This window comes from Canis aureus, chromosome 11 (genome assembly GCF_053574225.1).
Source record: "Canis aureus isolate CA01 chromosome 11, VMU_Caureus_v.1.0, whole genome shotgun sequence".
In the NCBI taxonomy this organism is placed as follows: domain Eukaryota; kingdom Metazoa; phylum Chordata; class Mammalia; order Carnivora; family Canidae; genus Canis; species Canis aureus.
This window is the reverse complement of record NC_135621.1, coordinates 38,616,613-38,630,031: the sequence shown is the minus strand read 5'-3', so window position 1 is coordinate 38,630,031 and position 13,419 is coordinate 38,616,613. Positions and strand designations below refer to the sequence as shown.

The window sequence follows — 13,419 nt, the reverse complement described above, 5'->3', positions numbered from 1 at the left end:
ACACCGCAGTCTGCAGACACTCTTGTCTCTGAGAAAGGAAGTATGAAGCAGTATAGACACTTTTCTCAGTTTCTGCTAACCATTTTACCCACTAATCACCCACACAATTAATAGAAAGTGAGACCCCTACCATTTCCCTTTAACTGATATTGTGACAATAATACAGAGAGATTAGGACCCCTGCATGCATGCATCTCTGAACCTCAGCATAGATGCCCAATCTCTCTACATGCACATCTTCATTTATAACATGGTGATGACAACACCTTTTCTGTTCTACCTCAGGACTAATATAAAGATGGAACAAGAGAAGGTATGTAAAGTCTAAAACACACTAAGTTGTAGGTCTCTGATCAAATAGTTCATATGTATTACGGCCTTGCTCTGTGCCCGGCATAGTGTTGAGAGAGACAATGATAAGGATTGGAACTGTTAAAAAAGCCTTGAAGTCTTTAAGAAAGAAAAGCTATTCCTGCATAAAATGGGTGCTTAATATAAACTGTCTTCCCATGCTAAATGAATTTGATTTGTTGCTCACCTCCCAGTGGGCTCCTGAATGGCTGCCCCATATGAAACAGTTTCAGGAGACCAGCTGTGTAAAAAGATCAGAGTTCTGTGATATCATATCTCCTGGGGTCAATATGCTCCCCTATACTTTTAATGGGATGTCAATATATTTCACTTCTGACTTTAGTAGTCTGACTTGTGACCAACATATGGCTATCCACAATTACTTAGAGGAATATCTAGAAATACAAGGGCCACTGAAACAGGCTGTGTTTGGAAACTATGAAACTCAATGAGTTTCAATACTGTGCTAATTCTCAGGAGAGAAATTGCTCATCCAACTCCACTGATTAAATCCTGCTGTTTATTTAAAGATGGACATTAAACTTTTGGGAAAGAAATAAATGATTAAAAATCACTTTAAGTTTCCAAGCCATTCACAGCAGAGTAATGACTACAGCTATTTCCGCTAAGTCTATTTTTAATCAACTCTTCATTTTAAAACTCATTTTGCTCTGATTTTTGTTTTAAAAAACAGAGACCATGGATCATGTTGATTTTCTAGACTACAAATCCATATATGTTAGGGGAAATTTCTTATTGAGGAGCATTGAAGATTGGATCTCAATTAGCTGGCAACCGGAAGGACTGTTGTTTTCATTATATTCAAGTAACTGAGTGACTTTCCTTTTAGCAAGTGGCACAAATCCCTCTAAGCTTGAGTTTTATTATTATTTAATGAATGAAGGAGAGGAGCCAGATGATTTGTCGGTTCTCTTCCATCCCTGATAGTGTTGGGCTCTAGGATTCTTCCAAGACTGGCTAGTTTTAGTCAACAGAGAAAGCAGCAGAGATAACTAGAGTAGAATCTGTGGCAGTGTGATGTCAGTTGACCCATGACAGTGTGTTTCTCTGTGCGCGGGACTTTCCTGGAAGGTGCTATACTGACTTGTGCTCTGCTCATATTTTTGTAGTTTTTTCATGTTTGGTGGCTCTTCTGCCTCTCTTTGCCCCATTAGCTCAGTGGGGTCCAGAGAACCTGCAGCCAGTTCTTTCCAGCTGAGACCTCTGAGGCACAACTGATGACAAAAAGTCTGGATTCATCCACAGAACCACCTCTCTGTGTCTGCCCCATTGCACAGGCTTATGCCTGGGTTCAGTTGAGCAGCATGTGGTAAAACACTCTGTGCTTATGAGGGGACAGCCTCCTTGGGAGAGAATTGTTACTAGCCCCCTATTGACCAAAACTTTAGTATAATTTCTCTTGTTGTTTTTTTTTCCAATAATAATAATAATAATAATAATAATAATAATAACCCAAGTTTTCATCTGTCTTTCCTTGATAAATACTTATTGTCTTTTCTAATTATATAATTACTGCCTTAAGACTCCTTATGGGCTTATGTATTATGGATGGAAAAATATAGTTTCCTGAAAAGAAGGGATGTGGAAAGGAAATGAAACAAGACCTCTCAAGGTTGTGCTTAAGGCACAGGAAACTGACTTACAGGCCTGGGTTGGGGTTTTGCTTTGTTGTGGGAGGTATGCAGAGCATAAGAAGGGCCTGAATTATCCTGGAGCAAGACAGATCCATTTTGGAGGCCACAGTGAGAGGTAAAAGAGGTGGAAAAATGACATCAAGAGCCATCCCTTGGAGTAGTTCCTTCAGTTCCCATTATGAGGCTTGCAGGGTGATTCCTCTTCTTCATGAGTCCATGGTATCCTTATAAAATTACTCATTTGGTGATATGTGATAGAGTGGGTCTATTATTCAGACTTCTTGAAATATACACAAGATACAAATAGAGGCTACTTAATGGATAGTAGCTCATATGGTTACATGGTTGTGCCCATCATTTTCCCTAGAATTTAACCTTTGGAAAGGAGGATTGTGTCATTCAGTCAGTTTAATTGGCTGAAAGGGAATTGTAATGCAAACAAAGGGAGGGGTCAATTATTCTAGGAATTTGCAACATGATTTGATTAAATACATAAGTCACAGAAAATAGGGCTACCTGAGCATTTTGCTGTGGAACTACTGTGACTGTGGAAATAGACATTATAATCATAAGATGGTAAAAGAAGACATTCATTCAACATATAACTCATGCATACTTACTTTGTGGCAGGCACTGTGCCAAGCGCTGGGTATCAGATTGAAGAAGCACATGTGCATGTTGCCCCCTCTCCAAGTGTTCTCCACCAGAGAGACACACACATTGAATAACTTAATTACTATTCTAAAAAGTGCACAAATAATTAGAAAGAATATCACAGGGACATCTGCCTTAGTCTAGGATATCAGGGAAATTTCTCTGAGGAAATAATATTTAGCTCAAATCTGATGGTTGGGAAGAGATAATCAATCTACAGGAAAAAGAAGAACAACAAAAAGAGCACAAATAAAGGCCCTGAGGTAGCAAGCAGGATGACACAGTCATAGAACGGAACTGGGAGAACAAAGGAAAGGGGGGGGTATTCAAGAACTTAAACTACTTAGTCCAAAAACTAAGGTGAACAACTTACTCCAGTTTGTCTTAGATTTTCCCAATTTCACAACTGAGAGTACTACATCCCCAGAAACCCCTCTATCTCAAGGAAATAGGGACCAGTCTCCCAAGACCATCTGATTTTAAGGCTGAGAGGCCCAAGTGTTGGGACCCTCCTCTGTCCTGGGTACACCAGGACAACTGGTCACCATACTTCATGGTCATAGATAACCATCAGTGGAAATGGTACACCTGATTTGAGCTATAGGTGATGGGCCTTGACTGGCTGAGGGAGCAATGCCCAAGTATGTGATTTGCACAACCGAGTGTCTAAGGAGACCTTCCACTGAGACAAGAATGAGGAAGGAAGTCCGTTTGGGAAGTGAACAATCACAAGCTCAGTGTGGATATGCGAGGTTGAAGGATCGGTGTGTGTCTTCCTGATCATGGGGCTTACTAAGTATCTGGAACTCTGGAAAAGCTCCTGGGTAGTCTGGATCTGTAAGGGAGAATCTAGAAAGGAGATAATTACCTGAGAATTATCAAATAGTAGCTGAAGCCTTTGGGAATGATTGAGAAAAACAAAGGAGATTGTGGAGGGGGAAAGGAGTTAATGACTAAGGCTGGAGTAACTTTAACGTTTGAAGATTTAATAAAGGTGGAGAATTAAGAAACAGGCCTGAGGAGATACTGTCAGAAAAGCAGGAGGGAAACAGAGCAGTTGTCATGGAACAAATGGCTTCCAGGAAAGAACAAAGGAAGGATTGATATTTTGTCCAAAAGGAGCCTCAAAAACCACCACTGACTTTTACAAGGTAGAAGTCATTGTTAAAACTATTTGTACTTTCATAGCCAAAATTATTAATTATACTTTCAAGTATAAGTTAATAATATCAATTCCTGGTGCATATGAACCATTTGGACCCTCAAAAAAGTAACAGGTTGCACCGAGGAAGGAAAAAATTATATATATATATATGGTTTCTACTCAAGGTACTTTGATTGTGCAAGGCATATTAACTGCAAACACTGCAAAAATGCAGTGATTTTTCACAAATATACAGAAAATGCCTCATCTTACAAGAGGTATTACACTAGGGATTTAAAACAACTGTTTCAATAAAGAGTCAGAAGTAAATATTTTAGACTTTGAAACCCAGAAGTCAAAATCAAGGTTATATGCAGGTATTATTATTTAACAAGAGAGAAAATAAATTCCCACAAACGTTATTTGTTTGCTTGTTTGCTTATATGTGAATTAGTTTTCTTAAAACAGGTCTACCACGGGGTGCCTGAATGGTTTAGATGCTTCAGTGTCTGCCTTCAGCTCAGGTCATGATCTCCAGGTCCAGGGCTTGAGCCCCACATTGGGCTCCCAGTTCAGGGAGAAACTGCTTCTCCCTCTCCTTCTGACTGCCACTCCCCCAGCTTGTGCGCTCTCGCTCTCTCTCTCTCTCTCTCTCTCTCTCAAGTGAATAAATAAAATCTTAACAAAAAAACAACAAAAAACAAAAAACAAGTCTACTAGTAAAAAGAATGATTTGGGGATAGAAGGAAGTTAACTGAGGTTCAAAGCTGAGGTTCAAAGCTAAGTTTCCAGAAGCAATGCTGCCACTCTCCCTGCAGTGTGAAGAAAACAGATGTGAAACCAGGTCTTGCCTACCAAGGCTTTGGAACCTGGGGGCTGCCAGATATCCAAATGTCAAATCCAGCTTTGTTGGCCATCCTGTCTGACACGTTGGACCCATGCCAACATTGACATTACAAATAATGAAAAGGTCGTTAAACTTCTCAACCCAATAAAGACATAGAAAATCAAGTGTGAAATAAAAATTTTGAAGAATTTATGAGGCGATCCCAACATCACCTCACTGGCAGGCATTGTGAAAGATTCTGTATCACGAAGCCCACTTCAGTTTTTGAACACATGAATAACACAGACTTCAAGCAATTGTACCACTGTTAACAGACAATGATACTTGGTTTACGTGTATGAGATCCTGAAGGCCCCGGAGTATTGTCACAGCATAGGACAATACTTCATGGGAAGTGAAGCTCCTTCATGTCATGACTGGTCATGAGCACAGAAAGCTATGGCTAACAGACTCTGGATTGGCTGAGTTTAACCATCCTGCTCAAGAATATAACATCCAAACTGTTTTCTGATACTTCAGAGGTCTTGAGCTACTGTAGACTATCAGATGTAGGATTCTACAGAGGTTGGATAGGTAGAGCTTGGGTTGTATGTGGCAAGCATGATCTTCTGTAAGGAGCCATTTTTCCACTGACATAAAATTACATTCAGTCAGTGAAGATAGCCTAGGTTCTGGGGTCAGAAGATTATATATGTCGTATGACTACACTGACAAATATAACATGGAATTAGACCCACCTTTCAATGATATCCTGGGCAGATGCTCCTGTAAGCAATGGGAACAGTTTGACCACAATGCAAACCAGCAGCTTGTCAGCCCTGAGGTCTTCGATTTTCTGGACAGGCTTTGGCAATCTGCCTTCAGTCACCGCTTACAACAAGACAGGCCATAGATCACTCCTATCTCCATGCTGTTGTGAAGGACCAGGCTTGAATGGGCTCATCTAGCATATGAATGGGCTCATCTACAATGGATGGGTGCAGTACATCTGTCAGCAGTGCCAGTGTGACATCATGGATTTCTTTAGTGCCAGCTGCTTCACCCCCTCGGGCCTCTAGTGTGCTCACCAGTGACTATGGCTGCCAATTCCCCTGGAATGCCTACTCCTGGCAGTCATGCCCAGCAGGAATGGCGCCCTCTAGCTCCTGATCCCTAAACAGAGGTAGAGAGCCCATTCTTTCTCCATGCAGCTTTTGCCTTGTAGGGAGGGATGAAATACTTCAAAAGCACCTTATAGGGGAAAGGATAAAAAATGAGTGGGAAAAATTAGAGAGGGTGACAAAACGTGAGAGACTCCTAACTCTGGAAAACAATCAAGGGATGGTGGAAGGGGAAGTGGGTGGGGGGATGGGGTGACTGGGTGATGGGCACTGAGGTGGCACATGATGGGATGAGCACTGGGTATTATACTGTATGTTGGCAAATCAAACTCCAATAAAAAAATATACATATAAAAAAATTTTAGGGACAGCCTGGGTGGCTCAGAGGTTTAGCGCCGCCTTTAGCTCAGGGTGTGATCCTGGAGTCCCAGGATCAAGTCCCACATCGGGCTCCCTGCATGGAGCTTGCTTCTCCCTCTGCCTGTTGTCTATGCCTCTCTCCCTCTGTGTGTCTCTCATGAATAAATAAATAAAATCTTTAAAAAAAATTTTTATAAAGATGTATAAAATTAACAATAGGCCAATAATTAATTGCTGCAGAAAGGCCATTGGCGGAGAAAAAGATTGTTCATTAATTTTATTGGTAAAAAGACACATTTTAAAATCTGGTTTAAAAAGTTGAAATCTAAAGACTTTTGATGAAGATTAAAATGTCACAAAATTAATTTATTAAACAAATTAAAATAATTTAAAATTTTAATCCAAATTGATTTAATGCTCCCAATAAAGAAAAACTAGTATATTGTTTTATGATTTAGGGTTTAAAAAAAGCACCAAGTCTGAGCCATTGCTTGTGGACTTATAGTAGTTCAGATCGTTTTTAAAAATTACAAAGGCTTATTTTTTTCTTAACTCAAACTTTTTATAACTCAAGGATCCTCTGAAAAATGACCTACCATTTGAATACTTCATAGACAAATTTTTTTTCTTCCTTTTAAATTCAATTCCTCATCACTAAAGGACAAAGATAAATCAGCCTCAGTTTTCATGACTGCATTTGGGTGGAGATTACTTCCCACATTCACCATTGTGCCCCCATCATCCCATATTTAGGGTGGTTTGTTTCTCATGCTCTTCTCTGGAAACTACAAAAATGCAGCATCTTCAAGAGAGATGGGAAGAAAGGAGGAAGGAAGGACCCAACCAGCAAGAGCAGTGTACTGCTAGCCACTTACTATCACTGTCCTCCAAAGGTGCTTTGGTGGGGTTGTCCTGATGAATCTATCGGGAATAAACCTTCATTCATTTCACCAAGCTGTCAAAAATCTACCCAAAGTGTAGACAGGACCTGAAAACTTCTTTTCAGTAGTAGGAATCATGTCTTATTGATCCATTCGCTAAATCCAACTCACTTATAATTTCAGTTTCAATTTACTTAAAAAATTTAATACCTTCCCTCTCAGGCTCCTTGCCTTGGTCCTATCCACTTTCATCTCCCATATATACAGCTGGTAAGAGGGGGGAAGGCAAAATCTTTTTCAGTTTTGTCTGATTTAGCTATTTTGAATTGTTACTGGGCATAGCATAATTCTTTTTACAAAAGAAACAAATTACAAAAGAGACATTGTCTATGTAGGCTTCAAGTTAGTAATGCTTTAAGATCTAATAGAAGATGTGGCAACTCTGAAGTTCATTTTAAGCTTCTTGCCTTCTTTTCCTCCTATCCTCCCCTTCCCTCACAGCCATCCAGTGGCAAGTCCTGCCCCCTGGTCCTGTAAATGCATCTGACAGGTAGGAGCAGAGCCGCTACATCCAGTGAATGGGAAATGGTAGCCCCTTGCTGTGCTACAGGGAGGCAGGGCTGTGAGAAGAGAGTTTTTAGTTTTCCCCTATGCATGAAAGTCCTTCATATGTGAAATTTCCGTGTTGGAATTCCTTGGTGTAAAAACAGGTTTGATTTTATTACCAAGAAGAGGTGTAAAATCCCCATATAAAGGTTTCACGAGGTGGGTGTCTCACACTCACATCTGAAGAGCCTGTGGTCCTGTTTTGTGGAGGCCCCCTGCAACACCCATATTTACACAATTCTGGCTCCACCCGCAGTACCAGGAAGGGCTAACGCGCCTTTAAAATCACCACAGCCAAAATATCTCTAGGGATTAAGTATCCTTCACTGTTTTACTTTGTGTCTCAGCAGTGCCAGGAATTGAGGATGGAATAGTCGCCAGTTCTTGTGTGTTTGTGTGTGTACAATGGATTTTCCATTGTAATTCAACAACCTAAGTTTATCAGGTACTTTACTGAGTGAAGCCTAGCTTTCTAAGTACAATATCATAACAGTCAGCTCTGTATTTTCTGCCATGATGTGATTAACAGAGCTGCTGGTAGGAACTAGGAGAAATTCTTCCAACGTATTTGAAGGCCTGAAGTCTTAGATCCTTTCCCCTCCCTACCTTTATAAATGTGAATTATATTACAGGTTACAGGTTTAACAACCCTTCTTAGCTCTAAAAACTTTATCAAGGTGGTAGCTTGAGTAAATATAATGGTAAACTTTACAAGAAGCTAAAGCCTCATTTTAAATTCCTTCTCAACCAAAGGGAAACCATTCAGACTGTGTGGCAAGATGATTTTCTTCCTTTTGGCCCCTTATGATGGATATTTCCTGGTCTCAACCTGTTTATGTCCTAGAATGCTGTGGTAGCTACCATGTTGAATTGTGCATAAGCTAAAAGCAAGGGATGTGCCAGAAATGCAATATGTGATTACCTTTGCACTGGATTGGAATTTGAATGAGACACTTGGGGTTAATGGAGTCTTTCTTTTGAGGTGGGAAGGAAGGAGAGTCAATCAAGACTTCACAACCCACCTTTGTAGCTCAGAGAATCTAGGTGTGGCTGAGGCTGATATGGAGTGTTTTGGAAGCTGGATATCCTGACCTTGCAAGAAATTGAAGGTGAATGCAGAGGACTCTGACATGCCACTCAAGAGCCTTTTAAAACATGTATGTAGAGGGTTTTAAATATTACTTAAGAAGTCACTCAAGAAGCATGAAAAAAAAATAAGACCCAACTCCCAGCTGGGTGAATGCCAGGGGAGGGGTGAGGGCTGGGGCAAGGTTTTATAGAATAACAACTTTTAAAAATAAATAAATAAATTCTAGTCAGTTAACGTACAATGCAATATTGGTTTCTGGAGTAGAATTTAGTGATTCATCACTTATATAGAACACCCAGCACCCATCATAACAAGTGCCCCTCTTAATACCGATCGCCCATCTATTCCATCCCTTACCCACCTCCCTCCATCAACCCTCAGTTTGTTCTCTATCATTATGAGTCTCTTATGGTTTTCTTTCCTCTCTCCTTTCCACCCTCCCTCACAGACGTTCATCTACTTTCTATAATTCCACATATGAGTGAGATCATATGGTGTTTGTCTTATAGAGTAACAACGTCTGTGTTCTTGTAAACTATCTCATCGGTATCCCTTGTATTGGCACACTATTTCTCAGCTCTACCCTGTGTATGCCGTGATTAGATGGTAGGAAGTGGAATGCCAATATAAAACAGCTGTTTTGGCCTAAAGGTTACTCTAAAAGATTTTTAAAGTATTTTTTAACTTTGAAGTGGTCTTTTTTTTTTTTAAGTATGAAACCAGAAGTTCCCCCTCCCCTGCCTGATTTATTAGTTGAGAGATCCCTTGAGCTTATGCAGAAGAGTAGGAATGTGAATGTGTGAGGGCCCCAAGTGTAAAATGTCCACATTTAGACTAGTATAGTCAAGACTGCTTTATGAGAAGATGAAAATTTCATCTACAATATGACTCGGAAAGCCTTGGACTCCAGCTCACAAGTATCTTCCCCAATACCTATGCTGGCAGAAACTTCTACATTTTACGTCCTTCTTATTTTTCCTTCAGTTTTATAGGTCATTTTTGCAAAATAGAGAATTCAAGGTTAATATTGCTATTTAAAAGGAGTCATTCTACTGTCCTTCTGATTGTTCTGTTTCTGATGAATGTTTAGCAGTTATTTTTATTATTGTTCCCCTGTATCAAATATGGCAAATGTGGGTTTTTTTTCTGACTGCTTTTAAGATTTCCTTTTGTCTGTTTACATCAGTCCAAAATATTGTGGTTTGTTTGTGTTTTCCTGCTTTTAAACTTACAGGTTTATGTTTTTCATTAAATCTGGACTCTTCTCAATCATTGTTTCTGTAAATATTTTTTTCTACCTCAACTTCTCTCTCCTTTCTTTCTGGCACTCCAGTCACAAATATGTTAGACCATGCCCCATTGATTTTTTCTAGTTATTTTTCTCTCTCTGCTTCAGTTTTTGTTACCCCATCTCAAATCCCACTAATCTGGCTTCTGTACTTATCTAATCTGTCATTAAGCCTATCAGAAAAAAATTTTCAATTCAGATATTGTGTTTTGCTGATGCAGAATTTTTATTGGTTCTTTTTCTAAATGTGAATTTCTATGCTGAGTCTTCATCTGTCATTTTTTTATCCCCCTTTCCCTTAAACCTTGAATACATTGATAATTGCTTTAAATTTTAAATTATTTATTTACTTAATTTTTTTTAGACATAGAGAACAGAGGTGTGAGGAGGGGCAGAGGAGAGGGAGAGAATCTTAAGCAGGCTGCATGCCCAGTGTGAAGCCCAATATGGGGCTCAATCTCACAACCCCAAGATCATGAACTGAGCTGAAATTAAGTCAGATGCTTAACCTACTGAGCCACCCAGGCTCAGTACTGTTTAGAAGCCCTTACTTTATAATTCCAACATCTCTTGGTATAGTCATTTTCTATGGCTTTCTGAAAATCGTAAATTTTATGTTGCAGAGAGTTTATGTTAGCTTCCTTATGATAATATTTAAATTTGTTTTACTCATTTATTGGCTAATCAGCTTCATTCTATTATATTCTATCGTGCTAATTTTTAGACTGGTCGAGAGCATCCTTTACTCTGTGACTAGTATAGCCCTGTGTTCTGGCCTTGTTGTGCTCTCAAATGGATGCCTGTGGCATTCACTATGGCAAGACAGCTCTCCAGCATCTGCCAGCATTGTGTGACCCTGACAGCCCTAGTAGTTCTTCCCTGCTGGACTTTAGGGAGTCTTATTCCATGTATGTAGTGCTGGTATTTGGGTAAAAATTCAAGGAAACTCCTATACAGAACTCGTCTTCTGGACACCTTCTATTATGTCATGTTCCTTATGTTCCTAGGCACCTCAGTGACCCTGAACTTTATTCTGTGCTTCCTCCACCCAGTATTCCCACTAGACTCTGGGCTTGAATGCCCTATGGCATGGCTTGAAAAGCACCCCCAGTAAGAAAGCCAAGGACATGTGAAACTTGTCTCATGACATTCCCCTCTCCTAAGGATCCCAGCCCTATGCTGTCTTTCCTCCAGTGCCTGAATATGGCTGTTTTCTCCTGGTTTGTAGTGGGAAGATAAGTCTGAAATCTATTACTGCCTCATGGTTCAAACCAGAAGCACTCACATTTTTTTTTAATATAAGGAAAATAAACTTATAAATATTCATTGAATGAATTGAGAAATATGATGGTATCAACACTTTATAACGAATATGTCTTCTTAAGGGTTTTAGAAATTTGGGATTAAATTCCTAGCTCTGTGCCTTCAAATAATTATTTAGTCAGTCTAAACCTCAACTTACATATTTGTAAATTAAGGAGGGAGTATTGGATTATCTGTAAAGTGTTTCCTAGATATATCTTCATATTCTGTGGCACAAAGATAAAATTATGAATTTTTCAGTTTCAAAGAAATCCAAAAGTCATCCCCTTTATCTTAGCTCTGATTATAGTTTATAAATGCTTTGATTGGAGAAGTAAGATGAGGGGAGAAAAACTGAATGCTTAACGTACTATCAAATTATTTTTTATATGCTGTGTCTAATGCTTTGCACAATAGGCATTTAAATTTCCCATAAGAATACATGTAATATATCAAATAACTCAGTAAATGGTGCCATCAAGAAATCATTCCTTCCAAGTGAAACTATGTTTGTATATTAATTCTAAGAATGTGTTGAATAATAGTTGCCAATTTAATCATTTAGACTCCCTTCTTTATTGTAGACTGTTTGGGTTTAGTGACCAGACTTAAATAAAATTGGAATAGTTGGTGCAATTTGAAGATTGAAGATTCACATCCTTTACTTTCATTTATACATGTGTTCTACAAATACTCATAGAGAACGTATTATGTGCCAAGAACTGTACTAGCCTCTGGAGGCAAAATAAGAGGCAAAATAAACTTGATTCCTTCTATCACAATTTAGAGTCCAGTGGATAAAATAGCATGAATCAGATAATCAGAAATAAATGTACTGTTTCAACTGTGAAATGCTCTGTTAAAGAGAAGAATGTGGTTCAATAAGAGGTTATAATGTGGATTTTAGTTAGGGGGAAAACAGCATGCCAGAAAGAAGCAGCAGCCTGTATTAAGCCCATTAGTGAGAGGAAGTTGAGCAAATCTGAGGGCATAAAAGAAAGCAGTATGGCAGAAGCAATGAGAGTAAGGGGAGTTAAGTGCAAAATAAGGCTAGAGGAATAGTTAAGGGCCAGGTTATTTATTTTGGTAGGACATGTTAAGATGTTTGTCTTTTTTCCTAAAAATAATAGGACACATGGAACATTCTCCAGATTAGATCATATATTAGGGCACAAAATAAACCTTGACAAATATAAAAATCTTGAAATCATCCAAAATAGCTTCTCTAGCAATAATAAAATGAAAATAGAAATCAATCCAGGAACACTGAAAAATTTATAAATACATGAAAATTAATAATTATTAATAGTCCTTTAATAATTCACCAATGAATCAAAAAAAGAAATCACAGGGAAATTTAGAGCCATAAACACCTATGTTTAAAAAGAAGAAAGGCCTCAAATTGATTATCTAACTGTACACCTTCAGGAACTAGAAAAAGAAGAACAAATTAAAACCAAGGCCAGCAAAAAGAAGGAAATAATAAAAGATCAGAGATAAATGAAATAGACAATACCAAAAAAAATAGAGAAAAACTAAGTTGTTATTTTAAAAGATCAATAAAGTTGACAAGCACTTAGCTCTACTAAGTGGGAAAAAAACACAGAAGAGTAAACTGAATAAGATCAGAAATGAAAGAGAAAGCTTTACTACCAATCTTGCACAAATAGAAGTATAAAAAATTATAAGAGAATATTATAAATAGTTGTTTACCAACACAGATAACTGGACAAATTCCCAGAAACACACAAACTACATAAACAGACTCAAGAAAAAAAAACAGACAATCCAAATAACCTATTACCAGAACAGAGATGGAATTGGTAATCAAAAACCTCCCAAGAAAGAAAAGCTCAAGAATAGATGCCTTCCCTGAAGAAATCAACTGATCATTTAATGAAGAAATACTATTGGGTCTTCTCAAACTCTTCTAAAACACAGAAGAGAGAACTCTTCCTAACTCATTCCTTAAGGACAGCATTATCTTAATACCTAAGTCAGACAAAGACAACATAAGAAAAGAAAACTACAGATCAAATCCCTTATAAATAATGATGTAAAAATCCTCACATACTAACAAAGCAAATCCAGCAGTATATTAAAAACATTAATAGCACAACTATCTTAGCTCAGACTGCTAT

At 38.4% G+C, this 13,419-nt stretch overlaps 1 long non-coding RNA gene and 1 pseudogene across 1 annotated transcript in view; one reads left to right on the top strand and one right to left on the bottom strand.

Annotated features, from left to right (window-relative positions):
* LOC144323905 (uncharacterized) overlaps nt 1-2,926 on the bottom strand; it is a 37,394-nt gene extending 34,468 nt beyond the window's left edge. The window contains exon 1 of the long non-coding RNA XR_013389250.1: nt 2,627-2,926. This is a non-coding gene — a long non-coding RNA (uncharacterized LOC144323905). The remainder of the gene's footprint in view (nt 1-2,626) is intronic.
* A 367-nt stretch (nt 2,927-3,293) lies between these two features.
* Nucleotides 3,294-8,760, top strand: LOC144324400 (casein kinase II subunit alpha-like; annotated as a pseudogene).
* The last annotated feature ends 4,659 nt before the right edge of the window (nt 8,761-13,419 follow it).